Consider the following 23,585-nt stretch of genomic DNA (forward strand, 5'->3'; position numbering starts at 1 on the left):
GTGCCTTTTAAATGTTATTTTGCACATATAGAAGAAATTATTATTGTTGTAGGTCAGATAGTAAGTATATTATTAGAGTAAAATTTTCAAAAATTGCCCAAATTTGTAGCTTCCGAATACTAATTAAAAATCAGGAAGTATTTCACATCACTCAAAACCAGTTATTTCAGTACCAAGCCAAGATATGTAGGTACATGCTGTGAAGTTTTCAAATTCTAAGCTGTAATAGGTTTTTATGTTCCTTTCTGAAGTTTGATTTCATATTATAAGCAGAGGGCGTTTAATTACCTACAGAATGTTTATAACATTTTTAGCATGTCATAGAAACATGTAATTTACTTGTACAGAAAGTATAATTATTTCTCGACTGGATTAAATACACTGACTGACAGAGCAAATGCAACACCAAGAAGGAGTGGTCAGAACTTTATGCCAATTGCAGGGTAGACTGACGTCACTGAGGTATGCTCATGATATGAAATGCGCCGCTGTGCTGCGCACGTAGCGAACGATAAATGGGACACGGAGTTGGCGAATGGCCCACTTCGTACCGTGATTTCTCAGCCGACGGTCATTGTAGAACGTGTTGTCGTGTGCCACAGGACACGTGTATACCTAAGAATGCCAGGCCGCCGTCAACGGAGGCATTTCCAGCAGACAGACGACTTTACGAGGGGTATGGTGATCGGGCTGAGAAGGGCAGGTTGGTCGCTTCGTCAAATCGCAGCCGATACCCATAGGGATGTGTCCACGGTGCAGCGCCTGTGGCGAAGATGGTTGGCGCAGGGACATGTGGCACGTGCGAGGGGTCCAGGCGCAGCCCGAGTGACGTCAGCACGCGAGGATCGGCGCATCCGCCGCCAAGCGGTGGCAGCCCCGCACGCCACGTCAACCGCCATTCTTCAGCATGTGCATGACACCCTGGCTGTTCCAATATCGACCAGAACAATTTCCCGTCGATTGGTTGAAGGAGGCCTGCACTCCCGGCGTCCGCTCAGAAGACTACCATTGACTCCACAGCATAGACGTGCACGCCTGGCATGGTGCCGTGCTAGAGCGACTTGGATGAGGGAATGGCGGAACGTCGTGTCACGCTTCTGTTCTGTCAGTGATAGTCACCGCAGACGAGTGTGGCGTCGGCGTGGAGAAAGGTCAAATCCGGCAGTAACTGTGGAGCGCCCTACCGCTAGACAACGCGGCATCACGGTTTGGGGCGCTATTGCGTATGATTCCACGTCACCTCTAGTGCGTATTCAAGGCACGTTAAATGCCCACCGCTACGTGCAGCATGTGCTGCGGCCGGTGGCACTCCCGTACCTTCAGGGGCTGCCCAATGCTCTGTTTCAGCAGGATAATGCCCGCCCACACACTGCTCGCATCTCCCAACAGGCTCTACGATGTGTACAGATGCTTCCGTGGCCAGCGTACTCTCCGGATCTCTCACCAATCGAACACGTGTGGGATCTCATTGGACGCCGTTTGCAAACTCTGCCCCAGCCTCGTACGGACGACCAACTGTGGCAAATGGTTGACAGAGAATGGAGAACCATCCCTCAGGACAACATCCGCACTCTTATTGACTCTGTACCTCGACGTGTTTCTGCGTGCATCGCCGCTCGCGGTGGTCCTACATCCTACTGAGTCGATGCCGTGCGCATTGTGTAACCTGCATTTCGGTTTGAAATAAACATCAATTATTCATCCGTGCCGTCTCTGTTTTTTCCCCAACTTTCATCCCTTTCGAACCACTCCTCCTTGGTGTTGCATTGTCACTGTCAGTCAGTGTATTTCAAAACGTATTAATAATATTTTATCATAACACACAAACAGAAGTGATGTTCAGTATATGGTTGGATAAATTTTTACAATAATATGTTAAATTATATTATTCACAAATCATCCATAACAAGAAGGAAATTCCACCCCAGTTTCTGGATACAAAATGCAGTGTACACTCGAGCCTCTTTGGTATCCAGGAGGACAGGACTATAGCGCCTTACATTCCTAAGAAGAACAAGTTTGTACTGTGCTTTCCACAAATGCGCAGCATTTGATGACATCACAGAGGGATAAAAGAAAACGACGATTAACACAATGTACAACATCCCGAAGGGCGGAGTTGATGTTGTACACATTCTGTCTTCCAAATATGATGTCAGCAGAGAAAGTAGACGATGACCACTTACAATGCATGTGAAATTAACTTGCAGATAATTTATGAAAGTAGTCCCAAAGACAGCACGAAAAGGGAAAATCTTGGTCTAGAACTTGTCAAGCACTTGATGGAGAGAAGAGCAAGGCCAAACGTATATCACGGGGTCTGAAACAAAAGCTGAAAAATGTCTGCGGAAACCGAACCATCAGATCTCTACCTCCATGAAAACGAGCTAAAGAAGGACGATGTCATTTATGTATACGCTCTAGGGACAAGAAGTCCAAAATTGAATGTGAAATGTGCAAGATAATTAGTTGTGTGGAGCATCTCAAGCCAGGTTTTAGAAATTATTCCAGTGAAAGTGAGTGAGATTAAGGATGCTACTATCTGAAGAAAGTTCAAAGTGAGAACGAATAATTTGTGTAAGCATGATACTTTAACTTCATAATTTCTTGTATTTCCTGTTTTGTGTGTTATTGTGCTAATTGTACCTTTCATTCAAAGAAATACGAAGGAAATCTCTTTATTTACCAGTTTTCAGTGTGTAATAAAATATATTTAATTTTCACTATGTAACATGCAAAGACAAATGTGTTATCTTCTTAAAATATGCCCATAATATTGTAGTATGTGCCTAAATAAATAAAATATGAGAACAAATATTTGTATGAATATAATACTCATTTATATAACGGGGTGTGTGGCAACCCACCCGAGTCATTTGGAAACGTCTAGGAAACCGAGTACTTGTGAAAAATATTTTATGAAAGAAAATACCAGAGAAATGACTCCGAAATGAATATCCATTTTAACCAATCTCTGTATCATTGATATCCAAGTCATACACGGATTTAGAAAATATTTGAATTTCCCCTCAATTGGGTATGTACCCTACCGCATTTTTCATATCCTTTCTTTACATTAATTGGAAGATTTTGTATACATGCTCCCTTTTCGTACACCACAGTAGCACTGGGAGTATTGTTGTAGCTTACAAGGCCATAAGTATACTGGCTTGCCTTAATTATAACAAAAAATTATTAGAATTTGGTTAATAGTGACACCTTAATGGTAATTTGTTATCTCGAGATACTTCCTTCCCATAGGACAGTCTCTGACGGACAGATAGGATCGGATAGGCTCCTTGAATAATAGAGACCACCAGGATTCGTAGTCAACAATAGTTGGGTTTAAAAATGCCAAAATGATTTACAGCGTTTCAAAACTAACCCAAAATTAGCAGTGTCTTATTCGTCATACATTTGGGATTTCCACATATAATGGCGCATCTATGTTTCAGATTTAATTTTCTCACACAACATGAAAATGACCGGGCGAGTTGGCCGTGTGCGTAGAGGCGCGCGGCTGTGAGCTTGCATCCGGGAGATAGTAAGTTCGAATCCCACTATCGGCAGCCCTGAAAATGGTTTTCTGTGGTTTCCCATTTTCACACCAGGCAAATGCTGGGGCTGTACCTTAATTAAGGCCACGGCCGCTTCCTTCCAACTCCTAGGTCTTTCCTATTCCATCGTCGCCATAAGACCTATCTGTGTCGGTGCGACGTAAAATCCCTAGCAAGAAAAAGAACAACATGAAAATGACAAGAATTAGTGACTTGTGGGTATTCTTAAAATAACCGATTCAAGTCGATTCCACCCTTTACCACTATAGTCTCGGTAATCGATTCACAGACAAACAATACTGCAAAATGTATCACTTATGTAGGCCTACTTACCCGTATCGCGCAGGGAGATATTGGAGCATATTTCCTTCATTTTCCATACTTGTTTGGCTTTGCATGGGAAACGAGAGAACTGAGCATTACTGAGAGGGACGTCAAGGTGTTTTAGGCGAATATTCTATGCAATGCCCGATATTTTTGAGAACTTTCTCTGTGAGTATTTTTCGCTTCTGACAGTGAACAAATCGGTTTCCTTAAATTTGTAAAATAATGGAGGAACCGCAGTACAGTTTGAAGCTGCATAATCAGAACGTTCTCTCGAAAATATCTTCAGAGCGCCAGACGATTCTGTACACAAAACAATACTTGTGGAATAGAATACAAGCTTTTCTACCACACTACTGTACACATCCGGCAGCAGTTTATCTCAGCCTGATAACATATTCACCACTACCACGAAACTCCTAGTTCCTAAGTAGTCCGCCGTGGCCTTGCGTGATATCACAGCTGTACTAGATTTTACGCGCTCATGGGCAATTCATATTCTACTCACCTGGTACTATTATTACATTGCCTCTGATAATGTGCAAGTACTTGGATTTGAAAACTTGCGGGTCTTGTTAAATATTCCTTTCCCACTGAAAGTCCAATCAATCAATCAATCAATCAATCAATCAATCAATCAATCAATCAATCAATCAATCAATCAATCAATCAATCAATCAATCAATCAATCAATCAATCATTGACCTGCATTTAGGGCTGTCACCTAGTTCGTATATCCACTATTATTAGTTGTTCACCTGGTCATTTCTAAATGATTTCCAAGAACTTGGAATTTAGTGAACATTTCCCTTGATAAATGGTTTAATTCCTTATTTCTTCTTCCAATAAATGAATACTTTCCTAATATTTCCTCTTGAATTACAACTTCATATTATGACCTTCAATAGCTTTTAAAGCTCCAATCAAGCGTATTCCTTTGCTACTGTCATTCGGCGCCACCTAGGAACATACTGTTTACCGGACGAGTTAGCCGTGCGGTTTCGAGCGCACAGCCGTGAGCTTGCATCCGGGAGATAGTGGGTTCGAAGCCCACTGTCCGCAGCCCTGAAGATGGCTTTCCGTGGTCTCCCATTTTCACACCAGGCAAATAGTGGGGCTGCAGCTTAATTGAAGCCATGGCTGCGGTTGCTTCCTTCCCACTCCCAGGCCTTTTCTATCCCATCATCGCCATAAGACCTATCTGCAGCGATGTAAAGGAAAGAAGAAACCTACTACTTAGTCGAGCACATCGTCTCCTTACTGTCTAGACTTCCGAGCCCACAAAAGGCAACATCACTTCTCTTTCATCAAAAATCACCCAGAATAAATGGTGCAGCATTTCTTTGTGTCATCTCCAGTTCTCTTATCAATTAATTCCGGTGTGGACACGTACACTGGAACCATATTTCAATTGGGTTTTTACCGGAGAATCATAAGCCCTCTCCTTTACATCTTACGACAACCAGTATATACTCTCATAGCCATGTGCAGAGATATGTTACCAACTTCGTTGTCATGGTTAACCCATCTAGATGCATAAAAGATTGGACAAAGAACAATGGCGGAGTATGGCTCTTCATCTAGATGGCTGAATTATGGTTGTCATGACACCTCTGCCGTGAGGCAAAACGAATAAGGAGATATAAAATATTCTCATGCGATATTTCAACATAGTGATTAAAACATAGGTATTTTACTCCTGGTGAAACATTCAACATGACTTTTCGTGCCGTTTGCCATCATATCGTTTTCTGCCGTCCATCGGACAAAATTATCCCAGTCTTTCAGCAGTCGTTCACAAACTTACAACTTATGTAATATTCTATACAGTATAACATCATCAGAAAGAACACTTTAATATAATTCCAGATCGCGCTATCCTACTTAACAAAAAATATCATCAAAGCATTGAACTCTGAGTTGGATTAGTGTGCCAATTGACTGTTTCCAATTAAACATCAACTGTGTTCTGGAGGTTCCTTTCTCACACGAAATGAACTTCATGGCATTGATTATATTTCTCATTCTTCAAAAATTTATCAACATCATCTGCTGGCATATTAACCATTGGACAACGGGTGCCGACATGTACGTACTACAGTCAATAAGTTCGCGGACTGGCACCTGCACTGTAGATAACACGGCGTACATTCTTGTAATGCAGTCAATAACTTCTTGGACAGCGCAGTGTACACCCATGCACGTACTGGCTCTAACAGTTCAAAGAGAACATAGTTTTTTATTACCTATCTTTTCGTGCCTTTTTCCTGTCGTGGTGATCCAGGTGATTTCGACTCGATAATCTCAAACGTTTCGCTAGCGGATTTTCCAAACTTTTGGCAGAAGTTGAAATTTACCCTTTGCTCAAACTACGACATTCTTAAGTTCTACCGCGGACATTCAACTACCCTTCACAAAAGAGAACGTAGTTCTGTTTATACTGTATGCAGGCAACTGCCTCTTGCAAGGACCAGCGAAGAACTGTCACGACAACGTCCAATAGTGCAGGGTCTCCACTGTAGTACACCACAGCGACACTAGACGGCCAGTCCACGAACTTACTGACTCCAGTACGTATATTAAAATCTAGAAGTTACCCAGCACGGGGCCTGGAACCCTTCTGTTGGGAAATAAAATAATGTAGACAGATAGCAGATACTTACTTCTTTGCAGTGCCCAGCGAAGGAATGCTGATGTACCGTTGCAGCGTACCCTGGTAGAAGGTATTCAAATTTAGAATACTGCAGAATACACCAATCGTTAGGGACCAGAATGTGTAATAAATTGTTGGATTTAGATCAAAACTGAAAAAGATTGAACAATTTTCGGATATTCGTAACTTTCTTCGTACCATACACACATAAATCATCGCTATACTAATTCATGTACAAAGCAACGTTTGAAGTTCATATTTACATCCACTTTTGGTCAGCACCATCTAGATATAGAAATGTACCACACTTTCTCTAAAATATTTTGTATATGTAGAGCACATATTATATGTGATAAACTAAATATCGTAAGGTTTGTAACTAATACCATGCCCTTATGAAGCGCCTCAATTTTGAGAGCATATATAAATGAAGATTATCCTCAAGAAAAATCAAAATCCACTAACCACATTATTAACGTAATTGGGGAGGAGGTAATTCGCTGTTGAAATAGCATATTAATAATTAAATGTGGAGAAGGTAAACAAGACATTTCTACTTATAAGGCAGAACAAGAGAGATGAAGTATTTTAGTGATCAACTTGAAGAAATGCTTATCTGAAATACATGCAACCTAAATCAGTGGTGTAAATTAACTCACATAGTGCGGTGTTCATTAAACAAACCAACTATTGTACATAAATAAAGAATTGATAAAAACTTATAAAAAGTAACCTAAAATGAAACACACTAACAAATATCTGTAAATACTACTTAATCCAAACGTCTGTAAAATATTCAATACAGTGGAACCTTGGATTGCGAGCATAATTCGTTCCGGCAACATGCTCGTAATCCAAATCGCTCGTATATCAAAGCAAATTTTCCCATAAGAAACTATTGAAACTCGGATGATTCGTCCACAACACAAAAACATTTATTCGCATAACATTTCTAACACAAAATATAACGTAAAACAGTTAAACTGCACTTTACCTTACAATAGAATCATTGTTGGTGTGAGGGAGACGAGAGGTGACATGAGAAGAGTTACTGTGTAGCACGAATTTCACTAACGGAATCACTGCTACCGGTTGGCTCATTGGAAGTGTTTTCTTTTCGAGGAACCTGTCCAATGACTGTTGCTTTTGCCTCTTTTTGAGGATTTCACGAAAATGTCACATTGCATTGTCATTGAACAGATTCATCCACTGTAATCATCTCCTTCTTCCGACCGAATTCCTTTTTAGCCTTCTTTTCGTTCACAGGGCCCATCGTTGCAGAACAGTTATATCACAGATAACAGAAAAAAAACATGTACACTCGTACGGTGTTGACTATGCATTCGAGGCACGCCAACTGAAGTCCAGCGCGGGAAATGATTACACACACTTTCCCAGGAAAGAGAGTGGCAGGGGGAGGGGAAATCAAAGGCACAGGGGAGGTGAAAACGTACGTAATCGTGATGCTCGTATTGCGAAACCTCACTCGCTTATCAAGTCGCAATTTATTTAAAATATTTGCTCGTCTTGCAAAACACTCGATGGAAAATATTGTACATATTACCTTTGTTGTTCATCAAAGCTACTGTGAAAAATTATGTCAATTATTGTTCTCGAAATAAACGTTGAATCAGAGTAGAAAGACTCAAAACACTTGTATCTCCACCTCTTAAATCTCACCTATAAATTGTCGGATTTTATTCTCCAGGAATTAAAAGGTGCGTGGATTACCTTCGTGCACATTCCTTCCAGAAATCGGCGTAATAGTTGTCACTGATGTCGGTATGTCCCTCAGGAACAGTATGCTTAAGAATAACACCCTCGTGCCACAATCAGCATAAGCTTCACCCGACTGGGTACCTGTCGAAATTTCTGTGAGCGTGGCGGACTTTGGTGACTCCATTCATTCGATTGACGCTTTAATTCAGGCTGGTGACCACGTCGCATCAATGACGACAATATGCTGCAGAAATGAGTCTCTTTCGTCGGGGTTTCTGTCCAGGTGGATGCAGTCAGTATATACCGGTGCCACTTTTGTACGTAGGTCAGTTGATGTGGAACACAACGGAGAGCAATATTCCTAATGTTAAGACATTTTGTCAGCATGTGCCACACCGTTTGATCACTTAGTCCAACTTCTGATAATTCCCGGACATTCTATCGATGGTTTGGGAAAATGAGACCCCCCACGATGTCAATATGATCTTAAGGAATGGACGGCTGACCTTTGCGGTGCAAATCTGCACGATCGCAGTCACAACCCGACCCACACGAAACCCCTTGTCTTATCGTGCTACCGTCCTATACGGTAATGCATTACGTCACAGTTTTCACGCACTTATTCTCGGTTATGTGTGATGCACTTTTGCCACGGACAACCTCGATATTAATCCGCGAACTCTGATCTCCTTTTGAAAATATGGTTTACAGCGGTGAAATCGACACTCTTCACTTCAAAACGACGCAGCATCATCACTCCCGACTGTATGCCTGTTCAATGCTCACTACACCTAACCGTTCCTGGTTTTAGAAGTTATAAATTATGGTGAAAATATTTTCACCGAGCCGGGCTAAATTCGATCCCTCATATTTTTAACACACTATTCGTTAGCATGATATTCTAGTTTTAAATTCTTTCTCTTGTTTCCTCTCCGAGTTTCCTTGATCTCGCCATATTTCTTTGAATCTTCTCTCCACTACCCCCATCCCCCGCTTTTCAATAGGGGAGAGGAACCAATATATTGATGCCACTAGAAATCTAGATGAATAAATTAACAGATGCTTAACTGAGCTAAAGGTAAATTATAAAACTGAGGATGTGAAGAACAGGAACTTTGTGAAATCGGAGATAAATTACTAGAATGTGAATCTGGGAAATGGTGTCAGTAGTATAATTGGAGAGTTCTGCGGCCTCCTCCTCCTCCCGCGGGAAATTTGAATTTTGGCGGGAAATTTGAATTTTGGCGGGAAATTTAAATTTGTAAACAAAGCCACCTGCTTTTTGACAGCTGTCATCGACAACGCATCGCTAACCTCACTGCTGCCATCTTGACGGCCCTAAACCTCAGTGGTACCAACTTAACCTAACTAGCGCGGGGTAAATAAAGCCACATGTTTTTTGACAGCCACGTGCTTTTTGACAGACAACAACGCATCGCTAACCTCAGTACTGCCATATTGACGGGCCTAAACCTCAGTAGTGCCAACTTAACCTAACTAGTGCGAGGTAAACAAAGCCAGGTGTTTTTTGACAGCCATGTGCTTTTTGACAGACAACAACGCATCGCTAACCTCAGTACTGCCATCTTGACGGGCCTAAACCTCAGTAGTGCCAACTTAACCTAACTAGCGCGAGGTAAACAAAGCCGCGCGTTTTTTGACAGCCACGTGCTTTTTGAGAGACAACAACGCATCGCTAACCTCAGTACTGCCATCTTGACGGGCCTAAACTTCAGTAGTACCAACTTAACCTAACTAACGCGTGGTAAACAAAGCCACGTGCTTTTTGACAGACAACAACGCATCGCTAACCTCAGTACTGCCATCTTGACGGTCCTAAACCTCAGTAGTACCAACTTAACCTAACTAACGCGTGGTAAACAAAGCCACGTGCTTTTTGACAACCACGTGCTTTCTTGACAGCTGTCATCCGCCATATTTAAACCACAGAGCACTGTGCTGCCCTCTTTATCGTAGTAGATGTAAAATTCGTCACCTGTCATCGGCAGTGCTGCCATCTTTGCGGGCCTAAACCTTAGTGCTACCAACTTAACCTCACTAGCGTGAGATAAACAAACCCACGTGCAGATGTCATCCGCCAACTTTAATCCAGAGAGCACCATGCTGCCCTCTTTAGCTACTTACCTTTGAAATGTGGTACGTCACAGCAGTCATCCGCCATCTTGCATCCGAAACCTCAGTGCTGCACTCTTTAGCTAGATACCTTTGAAATGTAGTGGCTTCAAATTATTTATGCTCTTGTTTGGAAACAAAGCCACGTGCTTTTTTGACAGCTGTCATCCGCCATCTTTAATCCATAGAGCACAGTGCTGCCCTCTTTAGCTACTTACCTTTGAAATGTGGTACGTCACAGCTGTCATCCGCCATCTTGTATCGCAAACCTCAGTGCTGCACTCTTTAGCTAGATACCTTTGAAATGTAGTGGCGGCAAATTCCACGTGCTCTTGTTTGGAAACAAAGCCACGTGCAGCTGCCATCCGCCATATTTAATCCAGAGAGCACCGTGCTGCCCTCTTTAGCTACTTACCTTTGAAATGCGGTACGTCACAGCTGTCATCCGCCATCTTGCATCGCAAACCTCAGTGCTGTACTCTTTAGCTAGACACCTTTGAAATGTAGTGACGGCAAATTCCACGTGCTCTTGTTTGGAAACATACCTATGCGCTTTTTTGACAGCTATCATCCGCCATCTTTAATCTAGAGAGCACCGTGTTGCCCTCTATGTGGTGGTGGTAAATTCTACACGCTCTTGTTTGGAAACAAACCCATGTGCTTTTCTGACAGCTGTCAACCGCCAGAGAGCACCGCGCTGCCCACTTTATGCCGGTGGCAAATTCTACGTGCTTTTTGACAGCTGTCATCCGCCATCTTTAACTAAGAGAGCACGTGCTGCCATCTTTAGCTAGATACCTTTGAAATGTGGTGGCGGCAAATTCCACGTGCTCTTGTTTAGTAAACAAAGCCACGTGCTTTTTCGACAGCTACCATCCGCCATCTTTAATCAATAGAGCACTGTGCTGCTATCATGCGGGTAATTTCGACAGCTGTCATCCACCATCTTTAATCTACAGAGCGTCGTGCTGCTCTCTGTAGTAGCAGGCAATTTGAAAAGTTCTGTTACTTGTCATCCGTCATCTTTAATCAACAAAGCTTCGTACTGCTATCTTTGGCTACATACATTTAAAATGTGGTGGCGGATAATTTGAAAATAAAAAACCTTCCGTTAGCTATCATCCGCCATCTTTATTCAACAGAGCATCGTGCTGCTATCTCTAGCTACATACATTTAACATGTGGTGACGGCAATTTGAAATTCTATCTAGATGCCATCTTTAATCAACAGAGCACCGTGCTGCTATCCCTTTGAATTGTGGTGACGGATAATTTGAAATTCCGTTAGCTATCATCATTAAACATTAGTGCATTACTTACCTAAACTAACATATCATCTACTATCTTGAAGGAGATTATACGACACCTCCTCTACCTCCTGCTCTTCCTCTTCCTTCTCCTCCTCCTCCTCCTCCTCCCTACCACCTCCCCCTCCTCCTCCTCCTCCTCCTACTCCTCTGTCAAGGCATAATTTTATCGAACACGCATCGCGAAGGCAAGAGTGTGCAGCGATATGCATGTTTAGACTTGCGGGTTACGAAAGGAACATAACAAGACTTGAATCGAACACTGCACTCGATGTCGTTAACTTCAACATGTGATTAAAGCATTGTCTGGTGTGTTCAGAACACTACATAAGTAGAATCGAACGCTGTACAACATGTTAGGGGATAACTTTGTTCTAAGAAGTTCAGATTGAAACATAACAAGACTAGAATCGAACACTGCACTCGATGTCGTTAACCTTAACATGTGATCAGAACATTGATTGATGTGTTCAGATCACTAAACAAGTAGAACCGATCACTGTACAACATGTAAGGGGATACCTTTGTTCTAAGAAAATTAGATTGCAACATAACAAGACTAGAACCGAACACTGTACTCGATACAACATGTTAGGGGATACCTTTGTTCTAAGAAGATCAGATTGAAACATAACAAGACTAGAATTGAACACTGCACTCAACAAACATGTGATCAGAACATTGATTGATGTGTTCAGATCACTAAACAAGTAGAACCGAACACTGTACAACATGTTAGGGGATACCTTTGTTCTAAGAAAATTAGACTGAAACATAACAAGACTAGAATCGAACACTGCACTCGATGTCGTTAACCTTAACATGTGATCCGATACAACATGTTAGGGGATAGCTTTGTTCTAAGAAAATTAGATTGAAACATAGCAAGAGTAGACTCGAACACTGTAAGAACATTGTTTGATGACCGTGCTGCTATCCCTTTGAATTGTGGTGACGGATAATTTGAAATTCCGTTAGCTATCATCATTAAACATTAGTGCATTCGCTAACCTAACATATCATCTACTATCTTGAAGGAGATTATACGACACCTCCTCTACCTCCTGCTCTTCCTCTTCCTTCTCCTCCTCCTCCTACCTACCACCTCCGCCTCCTCCTCCTCCTCCTCCTACTCCTCTGTCAAGCCATAATTTTATCGAACACGCAACGCGAAGGCAAGAGTGTGCAGCGATATGCATGTTTAGACTTGCGGGTTACGAAAGAAACATAACAAGACTAGAATCGAACACTACACTCGATGTCGTTAACCTTAACATGTGATCAGAACATTGATTGATGAGTTCAGATCACTAAACAAGTAGAACTGAACACTGTACAACATGTTAGGGGGTACCTTTGTTCTAAGAAAATTAGATTGCAAAATAACAAGACTAGAATCGAGCACTACACTTGATGTCGTTAACCTTAACATGTGATCAGAACATTGATCGATGTGTTCAGATCACTAAACAAGTAGAGCCGAACACTGTACAACATGTCAGGGGGTACCTTTGTTCTAAGAAAATTTGATTGAAACATAACAAGACTAGAACCGAACACTGTACTCGATACAACATATTAGGGGATACCTTTGTTCTAAGAAGATCAGACTGAAACATAACCGGACTGGAATTGAACACTGCACTCGATACAACATGTGATCAGAACATTGATTGATGTATTCAGATCACTAAACAAGTAGAACCGAACACTGTACAACATGTTAGGGGATACCTTTGTTCTAAGAAAATTGGATTGAAACTAACAAGACTAGAATCGAACACTGCACTCGATGTCGTTAACCTTAACATGTGATCCGATACAACATGTTAGGGGATACCTTTGTTCTAAGAAAATTAGATTGAAACATAGCAAGACTAGAATCGAACACTGTAAGAACATTGTTTGATGTGTTCAGAGCAAAAGTACAACTTCAATGATTTACCTAGTGTAAAAATCAAAAACACACACTGTGCACATATCGCATAGCTATCTCACCTATCACTTGCCTAGGATGAAAATCAAAAACACACTGTGCACATATCACATAGCTAACTCGGCAACACTTCAAATGATTTGCTTAGTACGAAAATAAAAAAATCTATACCGCGTAGCTAACTCGTTCATCGCACTGCTAAGACGCTTAGTAATTGCGAACACACTGATATATCGCATACGAAAATCAAGAAAGCACACTGCGTAGCCAACTCGCTCGGGTCACTCGCTTAGTAATTGCAACACCACTAGAACACTGATACACACACGGATAAGAATGTTCCGAGAAACTACATACTTACATGTTTTTTAAAAAATAGGGGGATGAAAGATCATAAATTATATGTACACATGTTGTCTCCTCCAAGTTGTAAGACGAAATAGACGCAGTACTGCGAGTTTCCGCTCTAGCTGGCGAACGGAAATAGCATGATATCTCAGCAAAAAAAATACGCGTGAGCTTGCATACACGCAAGTCAGACACAATGATGGATACCGCAATTCAAATCCTGGCAAAACCCCGATTCTCGTGTTAAAAAGAGCATCTAGTTGTGAAACAGATTCTTAATCCGAGTTCTTTGACGTCAGGAAGGGCAACCGGTCGAAAACAATAGTGTATGATGTAAGAGGCTAGATACTGCCAGTTTTGCGTCAGGAAGGGCAACTAGTCTTAAAACAAATTCTTGCGATTTAAAATCTTAGTTTTGCGTCAGGAAGGGCATCCGGCTGTAAAACAATAGTTCGTGATACAGCGATTTAAAATCTAAGAAGAGCATCTAGCTGTAAATCCCCGATTCTCTTGTTAAAAAGAGCATCTAGTTGTAAAACAGATTCTTAATCCGAGTTCTTTGACGTCAGGAAGGGCACCCGGTCGAAAACAATAGTGTATGATGTAAGAGGCGAGATACCGCCAGTTTTGCGTCAGGAAGGGCAACTGGTCTTAAAACAAATTCTTGCGATTTAAAAATCTTAGTTTTGCGTCAGGAAGGGCATCCGGCTGTAAAACAATAGTTCGTGATACAGCGATTTAAAATCTAAGAAGAGCATCTAGCTGTAAATCCCCGATTCTCGTGTTAAAAAGAGCATCTAGTTGCAAAACAGATTCTTAATCCGAGTTCTTTGACGTCAGGAAGGGCAACCGTTCGAAAACCATAGTGTACTATATAAGAGGCTAGATACCCCCAGTTTTGCGTCAGGAAGGGCAGCTAGTCTTAAAACAAATTCTTACGATTTAAAAATCTTAGTTTTGCGTCAGGAAGGGCATCCGGCTGTAAAACATTAGTTCGTGATACAGCGATTTTAAATCTAAGAAGAGCATCTAGCTGTAAAACCCCGATTCTCGTGTTAAAAAGAGCATCTAGTTGTAAAACAGATTCTTAATACTAGTTCTTTGACGTCAGGAAGGGCAACCGGTCGAAAACAATAGTGTATGATGTAAGAGGCTAGATACTGCCATTTTTGCGTCAGGAAGGGCAACTAGTTTTAAAACCAATTCTTGCGATTTAAAAATCTTAGTTTTGCGTCAGGAAGGGCATCCGGCTGTAAAACAATAGTTCATGATACAGCGATTTAAAATCTAAGAAGTGCATCTAGCTGTAAAACCCCGATTCTCGTGTTAAAAAGAGCATCTAGTTGTAAAACAGATTCTTAATGCGAGTTCTTTGACGTCAGGAAGGGCACCCGGTCGAAAACAATAGTGTATGATGTAAGAGGCTAGATACTGCCAGTTTTGCGTCAGGAAGGGCAACTAGTCTTAAAACATATTCTTGCGATTTAAAATCTTAGTTTTGCGTCAGGAAGGGCATCCGGCTGTAAAACAATAGTTCGTGATACAGCGATTTAAAATCTAAGAAGAGCATCTAGATGTAAATCCCCGATTCTCTTGTTAAAAAGAGCATCTAGTTGTAAAACAGATTCTTAATCCGAGTTCTTTGACGTCAGGAAGGGCACCCGGTCGAAAACAATAGTGTATGATGTAAGAGGCGAGATACTGCCAGTTTTGCGTCAGGAAGGGCAACTAGTCTTAAAACAAATTCTAGCGATTTAAAAATCTTAGTTTTGCGTCAGGAAGGGCATCCGGCTGTAAAACAATAGTTCGTGATACAGCGATTTAAAATCTAAGGAGAGCATCTAGCTGTAAATCCCCGATTCTCGTGTTAAAAAGAGCATCTAGTTGCAAAACAGATTCTTAATCCGAGTTCGTTGACGTCAGGAAGGGCAACCGTTCGAAAACCATAGTGTACTATATAAGAGGCTAGATACCCCCAGTTTTGCGTCAGGAAGGGCAACTAGTCTTAAAACAAATTCTTACGATTTAAAATCTTAGTTTTGCGTCAGGAAGGGCATCCGGCTGTAAAACATTAGTCGTGATACAGCGATTTAAAATCTAAGAAGAGCATCTAGCTGTAAAACCCCGATTCTCGTGTTAAAAAGAGCATCTAGTTGTGAAACAGATTCTTAATTCAAGTTCTTTGACGTCAGGAAGAGCAACCGGTCGAAAACAATTGTGTATGATGTAAGAGGCTAGATACTGCCATTTTTGCGTCAGGAAGGGCAACTAGTTTTAAAACCAATTCTTGCGATTTAAAAATCTTAGTTTTGCGTCAGGAAGGGCATCCGGCTGTAAAACAATAGTTCGTGATACAGCGATTTAAAATCTAAGAAGTGCATCTAGCTGTAAAACCCCGATTCTCGTGTTAAAAAGAGCATCTAGTTGTAAAACAGATTCTTAATGCGAGTTCTTTGACGTCAGGAAGGGCAACCGGTCGAAATCAATACTGTATGATGTAAGAGGCTAGATACTGCCAGTTTTCCGTCAGGAAGGGCAACTAGTCTTAAAACAAATTCTTGCGATTTAAAATCTTAGTTTTGCGTCAGAAAGGGCATCCGGCTGTAAAACAATAGTTCGTGATACAGAGATTTAAAATCTAAGAAGAGCATCTAGCTGTAAATCCCCGATTCTCGTGTTAAAAAGAGCATCTAGTTGTAAAACAGATTCTTAATCCGAGTTCTTTGCCTTCAGGAAGGGCAACCGGTCGAAAACAATAGTGTATGATGTAAGAGGCTAGATACTGTCAGTTTTGCGTCAGGAAGGGCAACTAGTCTTAAAACAAATTCTTGCGATTTAAAATCATAGTTTTGCGTCAGGAAGGGCATCCGGCTGTAAAACAATAGTTCGTGATACAGCGATTTAAAATCTAAGAAGAGCATCTAGCTGTAAATCCCCGATTCTCGTGTTAAAAAGAGCATCTAGTTGTAAAACAGATTCTTAATCCGAGTTCTTTGACCTCAAGGGCAACCGGTTGAAAACAATAGTGTATGAGTAAGAGGCTAGATACTGTCAGTTTTGCGTCAGGAAGGGCAACTAGTCTTAAGACAAAATCTTGCGATTTAAAATCTTAGTTTTGCGTCAGGAAGGGCATCCGGCTGTAAAACAATAGTTCATGATACCGCGATTTAAAATCTAAGAAGAGCATCTAGCTGTAAATCCACGATTCTCGTGTTAAAAAGAGCATCTAGTTGTAAAACAGATTCTTAATCCGAGTTCTTTGACGTCAGGAAGGGCAACCGGTCGAAAACAATTTTGTATGATGTAAGAGGCTAGATACTTCCAGTTTTGCGTCAGGAAGGGCAACTAGTCTTAAAACAAGTTCTTGCGATTTAAAATATTTGTTTTACGTCAGAAAGGGCATCCGGCTGTAAAACAATAGTTCGTGATACAGCGATTTAAAATCTAAGAAGAGCATCTAGCTGTAAAACCCCGAATCTCGTGTTAAAGAGTGCATCTAGTTGTAAAACAGATTCTTAATCCGAGTTCTTTGACGTCAGGAAGGGCAACCGGTCGAAAACAATAGTGTATGATGTAAGAGGCTAGATACTGCCAGTTTTGCGTCAGGAAGGGCAACTAGTCTTAAAACAAATTCTTGCGATTTAAAATCTTAGTTTTGCGTCAGGAAGGGCATCCGGCTGTAAAACAATACTTCGTGATACAGCGATTTAAAATCTAAGAAGAGCATCTAGCTGTAAATCCCCGATTCTCGTGTTAAAAAGAGCATCTAGTTGTAAAACAGATTCTTAATCCCAGTTCTTTGACGTCAGGAAGGGCAACCGTCTGAAAACAATGGTGTATGATGTAAGAGGCTAGATACTCCCAGTTTTGCGTCAGGAAGGGCAACTAGTCTTAAAACAAATTCTTGCGATTTAAAATCTTAGTTTTGCGTCAGGAAGGGCATCCGGCTGTAAAACAATAGTTCGTGATACAGCGATTTAAAATCTAAGAAGTGCATCTAGCTGTAAATCCCCGATTCTCGTGTTAAAAAGAGCATCTAGTTGTAAAACAGATTCTTAATCCGAGTTCTTTGACGCCAGGAAGGGTAACCGGTCGAAAACAATAGTGTATGATGTAAGAGGCTAGATACTGCTAGTTTTGCGTCAGGAAGGGCAACTAGTCTTAAAACAAATTCTTGTGATTTAAAATCTCTAAAACATATTTTTAATCCCAAGAGAATCGAACCCGAGACTGCCGGGTGAGAGCCATGCACACTAAACCAAACTGTAGGCTATGGGTTATATTTCTTTTGTTCCACAGTCTTTGAAGTTGTATCGGTGCAGTCATTCAGAGCGAGTCGCGGAGTGCATGTGTTGGCTGAAATTGTGCACGCATCTTCCGGCTGCACTAACCTTGAACGAAGACACTGCGTGGTGATAAGCTACTTGTAACTCACGAACGTCTTCTTAGCTGAGTACCATTTAGCCCGTGTAAGCTCCTAACATAAAATATCATGCTTGTACGGAGAGGTTAAAACACAGTGCCAGCATATAGCCCACTCCTATCGAAAGAGCCTGCACGGCACCGGCATGTAGGCTACTCCTGTTGAAGGAGCCTGTACAAGGTTTAACACCCCTCCATCAACAGCCCTTACTTAATGCTGGCTTTTTGCACATCCTCGAAACTACCTAAGAATGTAATATACAATAGTAGGGAGAGGGTAAAACCCGGTGATGGCACATAGCCTACTCCTACCGAAGAAGCCTGCGCACAGCTTAACGCCTCCATCCGACAAATGAATCACCCTCAACACTCTTTACTCACAATCATTCTCACTACTTCGGAAGATAACGGGTTCGAACTCCTACTGTTAGAAGCTGTAAAAAATAGCAAATGCTAGGCGAGGGACCTGCGCGATCGTCATAACATGACCTAGCTAGATGCCCTTCCTGACGGCATAAGTTGCCAGGATTTGAATCGTGGTATCCATCATTGTGTCTGACTTGCGTGTATGCAAGCTCACGCGTATTTTTTTTGCTGAGATATCATGCTACTTCCGTTCGCCAGCTAGAGCGGAAACTCGCAGTACTGCGTCTATTTCGTCTTACAACTTGGAGGAGACAACATGTGTGCATATAATTTATGATCTTTCATCCCCCTATTTTTTAAAAAAACATGTATGTAGTATCTCGGAACATTCTTATCCGTGTGTGTATCAGTGTTCTAGTGGTGTTGCAATTACTAAGCGAGTGACCCGAGCGAGTTGGCTACGCAGTGTGCTTTCTTGATTTTCGTATGAGATATATCAGTGTATTCGCAATTACTAAGCGTCTTAGCAGTGCGATGAACGAGTAAGCTACGCGGTATAGATTTTTTTATTTTCGTACTAAGCAAATCATTTGAAGTGTTGCCGAGTTAGCTATGCGATATGTGCACAGTGTGTTTTTGATTTTCATACTAGGCGTTGATAGGCGAGATAGCTATGCGATATGTGCACAGTGTGTGTTTTTGATTTTTACACTAGGTAAATCATTGAAGTTGTACTTTTGCTCTGAACACATCAAACAATGTTCTTACAGTGTTCGATTCTAGTCTTGCTATGTTTCAATCTAATTTTCTTAGAACAAAGGTATCCCCTAACATGTTGTATCGGTTCACATGTTAAGGTTAACGACATCGAGTGCAGTGTTCGATTCTAGTCTTGTTAGTTTCAATCCAATTTTCATAGAACAAAGGTATCCCCTAACATGTTGTACAGTGTTCGGTTCTACTTGTTTAGTGATCTGAACACATCAATCAATGTTCTGATCACATGTTGTATCGAGTGCAGTGTTCAATTCTAGTCTTGTTATGTTTCAATCTGATCTTCTTAGAACAAAGGTATCCCCTAACATGTTGTATCGAGTACAGTGTTCGGTTCTAGTCTTGTTATGATTCAATCAAATTTTCTTAGAACAAAGGTACCCCCTGACATGTTGTACAGTGTTCGGCTCTACTTGTTTAGTGATCTGAACACATCGATCAATTTTCTGATCACATGTTAAGGTTAACGACATCGAGTGTAGTGTTCGATTCTAGTCTTGTTATTTTGCAATCTAATTTTCTTAGAACAAAGGTATCCCCTAACATGTTGTACAGTGTTCGGTTCTACTTGTTTAGTGATCTGAACACATCAATCAATGTTCTGATCACATGTTAAGGTTAACGACATCGAGTGCAGTGTTAAATTCTATTCTTGTTATGTTTCAATCTGATCTTCTTAGAACAAAGGTATCCCCTAACATGTTGTACAGCGTTCGATTCTACTTATGTAGTGTTCTGAACCCACCAGACAATGTTTTAATCACATGTTGAAGTTAACGACATCCAGTGCAGTGTTCGATTCAAGTCTTGTTATGTTTCTTTCGTAATCTGCAAGTCTAAACATGCATATCGCTGCACACTCTTGCCTTCGCGATGCGTGTTCGATAAAGTTATGCCCTGACAGAGGAGTAGGAGGAGGAGGCGGAGGTGGTAGGGAGGAGGAGGAGGAGGAGGAGGAAGAGCAGGATGTAGAGGAGGTGTCGTATAATCTCCTTCAAGATAGTAGATGAGAGGTTAGGTTAGCGAATGCACTAATGTTTAATGATGATAGCTAACGGAATTTCAAATTATCCGTCACCACAATTCAAAGGGATAGCAGCACGGTGCTCTGTTGATTAAAGTTGGCATCTAGATAGAATTTCAAATTGCCGTCACCACATGTTAAATGTATGTAGCTAGAGATAGCAGCACGATGCTCTGTTGAATAAAGATGGTGGATGATAGCTAACGGAAGTTTTTCTCAAATTATCCGCCACCACATGTTAAATGTATGTAGCTAAAGATAGCAGTACGAAGCTTTGTTGATTAAAGCTGACGGATGACAAGTAACAGAACTTTTCAAATTGCCCGCTACTACAGAGAGCAGCACGGCGCTCTGTAGATTAAAGATGGTGGATGACAGCTGACGAAATTACCCGCAGCACAGTGCTCTATTGATTAAAGATGGCGGATGATATCTATCAAAAGAGCACGTGGCTTTGTTTACTAAACAAGAGCACGTGGAATTTGTCGCCACCACATTTCAAAGGTATCTAGCTAAAGATGGCAGCACGGTGCTCTCTTGATTAAAGATGGCGGATGATAGCTGTCAAAAAGCACGTAGAATTTGCCACCGGCATAAAGAAGGCAGCACGGTGCTCTCTGGCGGTTGACAGCTGTCAGAAAAGCACATGGGTTTGTTTCCAAACAAGAGCGTGTAGAATTTACCACCACCACATAGAGGGCTGCACGGTGCTCTCTAGATTGAAGATGGCGGATGATAGCTGACAAAAAAGCGCGTAGGGTTGTTTACAAACAGGAGCATAAAGAATTTTTCAAATTGCCGCCCCTACATTTCAAAGGTATCTAGCTAAAGTGTGCAGCACTGAGGTTTGCGATGCAAGATGGCGGATGACAGCTGTGACGTAGCACATTTCAAAGGTAAGTAGCTAAAGAGGGCAGCACGGTGCTCTCTGGATTAAAGATGGCGGTTGACAGCTGCACGTGGCTTTGTTTCCAAACAAGAGCACGTGGAATTTGCCGCCACTACATTTCAAAGGTATCTAGCTAAAGAGTGCAGCTCTGAGGTTTGCGATGCAAGATGGCGGATGACAGTTGTGACGTACCACATTTCAAAGGTAAGTAGCTAAAGAATGCAGCACTATGCTCTCTGGATTAAAGATGGCGGATGACAGCTGCACGTGGCTTTGTTTCCAAACAAGAGCATAAAGAATTTGCCGCCACTACATTTCAAAGGTGTCTAGCTAAAGAGTGCAGCACTGAGGTTTGCAATGCAAGATGGCGGATGACAGCTGTGACGTACCACATTTCAAAGGTAAGTAGCTAATGAGGTCAGCACTGTGCTCTATAGATTAAAGATGGCGGATGACATCTGCACGTGGATTTGTTTATCTCACTCTAGTGAGGTTAAGTTGGTAGCACTAAGGTTTAGGCCCGCCAAGATGGCAGCACTGCCGATGACTGGTGACGAATTTTACATCTACTACGATAAAGAGGGCAGCACAGTGCTCTGTAGTTCATAGATGGCGGATGACAGCTGTCAAAAAAGCACGTGGCTGTCAAAAAGCACGTGGCTTTGTTTACCGCGCGCTAGTTAGGTTAAGTTGATACTACTGAGGTTTAGGCCCGTCAAGATGGCAGTACTGAGGTTAGCGATGCGTTGTTGTCTATCAAAAAGCACATGGCTCTCAAAAAACACGTGGCTTTGTTTACCTCGCGCTAGTTAGGTTAAGTTGGCACTACTGAGTTTTAGGCCCGTCAAGATGGCAGCAGTGAGGTTAGCGATGCGTTGTTGTCGATGACAGCTGTCAAAAAGCACGTGGCTTTGTTTACAAATTCAAATCTCGCGCCAAAATTCAAATTTCCCGCCAGAATTCAAATTTCCCGCGGGAGGAGGAGGAGGCCGCAGTACTCTCCCATTATACTACTGGTGTCAGTTGAGAAACGTAGGTCAGGGAGTGTGTCTGTACAAGGAGTTCCCTCCTGCAAACCACTGGGTTAGAACTAAGATGACCTTTCTAGCACTGAGTGGAGAGACGCACTGAAAAAGTCATGTAAAGTAGCACTTGTAAGAGCTGTACATGGAAGGTCAGTAGATGCCATTTGCAAGCTATGGACCATATACCACCTTTTTCACTTTTTCATAATTTTGCGTAGTTTTTCTTAGAATTTTAATACCTTTCAGTTAATATTTTGCATTTCAAACACAAAATATGACTATGCATTTTATGAAAAATATAATTATTTATAGAATACTTTAATCATTATATGGTTCTTTCTCTATAGGATCAAGCATTATTTCCCCCAAAAATAAGAATTTTCACTTAAGTAGGTAAGATCTTAAGACTATCACCAACATTAAAAATTAATCCATGTGAAGGAACAACGTTTAAATGATTTGCTCAAATCTACATGTGTATTAGTGACTTTATATATATGTCTATTAAGGAATACAGGACAAAATTTTGTAAACCGGCATCTACATATAGTTTTGGATTAGGATTTTTAGAATCAATAACTGGAATAATTTTCTCACTAAATCTGCTTCATATAAGTTAAAGAAAACAACTTACTTTACTTTTCACTACTATGTTACGGCTACCTGTCTAATTATCTGGATTTCTTAAGGAGTTCTAGTAAATACAATTTTCTAAAAATATTTCCGGCTACTTTTCTATCTCTAATAAAAGGAAGGAGGAAAACCAATTAGTGGTATTACAAATACATACTCTATAACAGAATTACTTGTAAATAAAACAAAACCAACCAGCGAAATATTAGGATTATGGATACAAACACAACATTTAAATAACTCGAATCTTATCACAGTTATTGGGGATATTAATTAAGCAAATGAAGAACAAAAATTACAAGAATTTAAACCAATCACAGAAATTTTTCATATCATTTTGGTTGCAAAAATAACTGATTTTATAGATTGCGAAGGAGAAATGAAAAACAGCAAATTTCTTGAAAAAAGGAATCATGCGGTGGTTTTAATAGTATTTTGAGATCAAGGGCTTCCATGTTAAGTTTAGCAGAGTACG

Source organism: Anabrus simplex, chromosome 3, assembly GCF_040414725.1.
Source record: "Anabrus simplex isolate iqAnaSimp1 chromosome 3, ASM4041472v1, whole genome shotgun sequence".
Taxonomy (NCBI): Eukaryota; Metazoa; Arthropoda; class Insecta; order Orthoptera; family Tettigoniidae; genus Anabrus; species Anabrus simplex.